At 41.3% G+C, this 5,835-nt stretch overlaps 1 pseudogene; it reads left to right on the forward strand.

Moving 5' to 3' along the window:
* LOC120876563 lies at positions 1-1,121 on the forward strand (annotated as a pseudogene).
* Positions 1,122-5,835: the final 4,714 nt, after the last annotated feature.

Below are 5,835 nucleotides of genomic sequence, written 5' to 3' on the forward strand. Positions count from 1 at the left end.
GGCATGTTTGGTACTAACCTTACCACCTTCCACCTCACTGTGTTTGTCCTACTTGGCATATGGGGACTGGAGAACTACCACACCTGGCTCTCCAGCCCCTTCTGCCTGATGTACATCACTGCAGTCTTGGGAAGTGGGGCCCTCATCCTTGTCATCCTCAATGAATGCACTCTCCATGAACATATGTATGTCTTCCTATCGATGCTGGCTGGCACTGACATCCTGCTGTCCACCACCACTTTGCCCAAGGCTCTTGCTATCTTCTGGTTCCATGCTGGGGAGATTGCCTTTGATGCCTGCATCACTCAGATGTTTTTCATCCACTTTGCCATTGTAACTGAGTCAAGAATCCTTCTGGCCATGGCATTTGACTGTTACATGGCCATTTGTATGTACTCCTTTGAGGTACACAGCCATCTTAACTCCTCAGTTCAGTTCAGTTGCTCAGTCGTGTCTGACTCTTTGTGACCCCATGGACTGCAGCACGTCAGGCTTCCCTGTCCATCACCAACTCCCAGAGCTTGCTCAAACTCATTTCCATCGAGTCAGTGATGTCATCCAACCATCTCATCTCAAGTCTTACAGCAATCATAAAAATGACCCTGGCAATCTGGGGACAGAACCCTGGGGCCATTTTCCTTATCATATTCTTGCTGAAGAGACTGCCATACTGTTGAACCAATGTCATCCTCCACTCATACTGTGAACTCATTGGGGTAGCCAAACTGGCCTGTGCTGGCATCACCGTCAACATCGGGTATGGTTTCTCAGTGCTAATGGCATCAGTTTTGGTAGATGTTGCACTCATTGGTGTTTCCTACACTTTGATCCTCCAAGCCATGTTTAGACTTCCTTCCCAGGATGCCTGGCACAAGGCTGTCAATACTTTCAGTTCCCACAGTGGATTTATTTTCCTCTTTTTCATTCCATCCTTTTTCACTTTCCTGACCTATCACTTTGGAAAGAATATCCACCCCCCCCACCCCACCAATATCAATATCCTTCTGGCAAGTCTTTATGTATTAATTCCCCCCATGCTTAATCCCATCATCTATGGAGCAAAGACCAAGAAAATCAGGGACAGTGGGGCTTACATGCTATCTGTTGTGGGAAAGTCTTGAGAAAGCTCATGGCTCCTTTACAGTTTTCAAAGCAACAGGAAAAAAGAGAACTTACCAAGTTCCCAAATTTAGATGCTATAGTGTGTTGCAGAAGAATGCACATGGGCTCTGGAATAAAAATGCATCTGGATTTAAATCCTGGCTCCCTTACTTTCTGATTTTTGACCATAGGTAGAGTCTCACTTTTTGGAAATTTAGTCTTAACCTATAAAATGAAACGTTGTACCTAGGCTCTAAGCCTTAAATTAAATCTGTTAACTTAAATTAGCTTAAATTAAATTGTAAACAACATGATACACTGCTTATCATTTAGTGGACTCTCAATGTTAGCTACAGTTTTAACTTGAAGTTTGTTGCCTGAAGAAGATGTTTTAGATTTCATGTATATGAGATTTACAGTGTTTCCAGAGGCTCCTCTTCCTCCTGCTTACCTTCCAAGAACATCATCACCTCCAACACCACTGCCATCATAACCACAAGTTTATTTTACAAATAAAATTATAAAATGAATATAAAAGAGTGTGCTTAATCCCATTATCTATGGAGCAAAGACCAAGAAAATCAGGGACAGTGGGGCTTACATGCTATCTGTTGTGGGGAAGTCTTGAGAAAGCTCATGGCTCCTTTACAGTTTTCAAAGCAACAGGAAAAAAGAGAACTTACCAAGTTCCCAAATTTAGATGCTATAGTGTGTTGCAGAAGAATGCACACGAGCTCTGGAATAAAAATGCATCTGGATTTAAATCTTGGCTCCCTTATTTCTTGATTTTTTGACCATGGGTCGAGTCTCACTTTTTGGAAATTTAGTCCTAACCTATAAAATGAAATGTTGTACCTAGGCTCTAAGGCTTAATTAAATCTGTTAACTTAAATTAAATTGTAAACAACATGGTACATTGCTTATCATTTAGTGGACTCTCAATGTTAGCTATAGTTTTAACTTGAAGTTTGTTGCCTGAGGAAGATGTTTTGGATTTCATGTATATGAGGTTTCCAGTGTTTCCAGAGGCTCCTCTACCTCCTGCTTACTTTCCAAGAACATCATCACCTCCAACACCACTGCCATCATAACCAGAAGTTTATTTTACAAATAAAATTATATAATGAATATAAAAGAGTGTTTTAAAAATTATACTGTTGGGGTATGGAGGTTCCTTTAAAAACTAAGAATACAGCTACCATACAACCCTGTAATCTGACTCCTACGCATATATCTACAGAAAAACATGATTTGAAAGGATACATGCAGCCTCATGTTCATTGCAGCACTGCTTACCATAGCCAAGATGTGGAAACAACTTAAATGTCCATTGACCACAGAATGAATAGATATAAATAAATATGAAATATGAAGCATTAGAGTGAAAGAGGGCTTCCCTGGTGGTGCAGAGGTTAAAGCGTTTGCCTGCAATGTGGGAGACCTGGGTTCAATCCCAGGGTCAGGAAGATCCCCTGGAGAAGGAAATGGCAACCCACTCCAGTATTCTTGCCTGGAGAATCCCATGGACGGAGGAGCTTGGTGGGCTACAGTCCACGGGTCACAAAGAGTTGGACGCGACTGAGCGACTTCACTTCACTTCACTTCACTTCACTTCACTTCACTTCAGAGTGAAAGAAGTCAGACACAAAGACACGTACTATAAAGCTTACATGTGGAATCTAAATAAACCAAACTCACAGAAACAATGGAATTGTGATTACCAGTGTCTAGGAAGTGGGAGAGATGGAAAAATGTTGGTTGAAGTGTACAAACTCCCAGTCTTAAGACAATTAAGTTCTGGGGATCTAATGTACAATATGATAATTATAGCTAATAATGCTGTATAATACACTTGAGAATTGCTTAGAGAGTAGATCTTAAATATTCTTATCACATACACAAAATGATAATCATATGATGGGGTAGATGTGTTAGAGGTACTATGGTGGTGATCATTTTGAAATATACGAGAGTATCAAGTCAGCATATTAGTACATCTTAAACTTACACATGTTATGTGTCAATTAAAGCAACAGTTAGAACTGGACATGGAACAACAGACTGGTTCCAAGTAGGAAAAGGAGTACGTCAAGGCTATATATTGTCACCCTGCTTATTTAACTTCTATGCAGAGTACATCATGAGAAATGCTGGGCTGGAAGGAGCACAAGCTGGAATCAAGATTGCCGGAAGAAATATCAATAACCTCAGGTATGCAGATGACACCACCCTTATGGCAGAAAGTGAAGAGGAACTAAAAAGCCTCTTGATGAAAGTGAAAGAGGAGAGTGAAAAGTTGGCTTAAAGCTCAACATTCAGAAAACGAAAATCATAGCATCTGATCCCATCATTTCATGGGAAATGGATGGGGAAACAGTGAAAACAGTGTCAGACTTTATTTTTCTGGGCTCCAAAATCACTGCAGATGGTGACTGCAGCCATGAAATTAAAAGACGCTTACTCCTTGGAAGGAAATTATGACCAACCTAGATAACATATTCAAAAGCAGAGACATTAATTTGCTAACAAAAGTCTGTCTAGTCAAGGCTATGGTTTTTCCAGTAGTCATGTACGGACGTGAGAGTTGGACCGTGAAGAAAGCTTAGCACCGAAGAATTGATGCTTTTGAACTGTGGTGTTGGAGAAGACTCTTGAGAGTCCCTTGGACTGCAAGGAGGTCCAACCAGTCCATTCCGAAGGAGATCAGCCCTGGGTTTTCTTTGGAAGGAATGATGCTAAAGCTGACACTCCAGTACTTTGGCCACCTCATGTTAAGAGTTGACTCATTGGAAAAGACTTTGATGCTGGGAGGGATTGGGGGCAGGAGGAGAAGGGGACGACAGAGGATGAGAGGGCTGGATGGCGTCACTGACTTAATGGATGTGAGTTTGAGTGAACTTCGGGAGTTGGTGATGAACAGGGAGGCCTGGCGTGCTGCGATTCATGGGGTCGCAAAGAGTCAGACATGACTGAGCGACTGAACTGAACTGAAGCCTGGAAAAAAACACTTGGAGGATAGGTATCAGTAGTCATTCAACTGACAATATTATCATTTTTTCCTTTTCTGTGTGAATGGCAAGTAATGTTTTATTGTGTCAAATAACTAGAAATTTGAAGTTGTATGCTTACTAATATAGTCACTGAATTTCATAATTTTTGAATAATGAAAAGCAGATTTAACTTAACAGGATTTAATGAAGATAAATGAGATTGTGTTTGGGGCAATTCTTAAACTGCCAAGTACTCTATATAGAGTATTACAGTTATTCTTATGCCCCCTCCAGATGGATACATGAAAGCAATTGGGTTAATCTGGAAGCCTCGTCAGTGATTACTTCTCTTCTCCTCCTACACTTTGGAGTCTGAAATTGCTGACCATTGGTGGAAGAGTCAGCATGACTTGTTGGAAAAGAGTTCAACTTCTCTTTACACAATTATCTTTAAACACAGCTCTCAAGTCTACCCATCCTGGTTTAAGGGCTGATTACTTGAGGTTTTCTGCTTTCATGTCCTGCTCTACATTAAACTACATATTCTGAGTGGTCACCTAATGGTTCCTACCACTGCTCCACAGCAGTGGAGAATCTGTCTTCCAAGGAGCTGGTGTGTGAATTAATCCACAAGCCTCATGAAGCCTGTCCTTAGTACATAGTCCAGAATTTTTTTTTAATGTATATATCAAGAAAGACACTAAATCTATTGTCCTGTGAGTCATTCACATAGAATTTATTAGGCAGTGCTGGAGTTCAGAGTTCTGTGCTAGACACTGACTTTTACACAGGTTCGCTGGAGAGAGAAAAATTCATTTAGAAACCCCCCCCCCCACCAAAGGCACTTGGAATTATTTGCCCAAGATTTGAATTTTATTGCAAAAATTTAAAATATTACTCCTTTATGGACTGTACGTGCTTCCCTGGTAGCTCAGTTGGTAAAGAATCTGCCTATAATTCAGGAGACCCAGGTTCGATCCCTGGGTGGAGAAGATCCCCTGGAGAAGGAATGGCTACCCACTCCAGTATTCTTGCATGGAAAACCTCATGGACAGAGAAGCCTGGAAGGATGCACATTCAATGTACATTTTCTTCTATTCTCTTTCAATTTCATCAACATCCCAGTTACATATGGTAATAGGGTTGTTCCCAGTGTACAAACGAGAGAAAAAAAAGGGAGGTTAGATAAATTGCAAAGACACTGTTCTGTGTTTTGCATTGCAGTTAACCAAGATAGAACAGAGGTTGTAAGTAAAATTGGAGTTTACTCCAATAGCAAGCAAAATTGGAGCTTACTATCTTACCAGATTGAAGAAAGACTAAGAAACTAAGAAGGGTAAGGATATGAAGTCTAGTCAAGGATATGGTTTTTCCCCAGTGGTCATGTATGGATGTGACTATAAAGAAAGCTGAGCACTGAAGAATTGATGCTTTTGAAATGTGGTGTTGGAGAAGACTCTTGAGAGTCCCTTGGACTGCAAGGAGGTCCAACCAGTCCATTCTGAAGGAGATCAGCCCTGGGTTTTCTTTGGAAGGAATGATGCTAAAGCTGACACTCCAGTACTTTGGCCACCTCATGTTAAGAGTTGACTCACTGGAAAAGACTTTGATGCTGGGAGGGATTGGGGGCAGGAGGAGAAGGGGACGACAGAGGATGAGATGGTTGGATGGTATCACCGACTCAATGGACATGAGTTTGGGTAAACTCCGGGAGTTGGTAATGGACGGGGAGGCCTGGTGTGCT

Source organism: Oryx dammah, unplaced genomic scaffold (assembly GCF_014754425.2).
Source record: "Oryx dammah isolate SB20612 unplaced genomic scaffold, SCBI_Odam_1.1 HiC_scaffold_17, whole genome shotgun sequence".
Lineage (NCBI taxonomy): Eukaryota > Metazoa > Chordata > Mammalia > Artiodactyla > Bovidae > Oryx > Oryx dammah.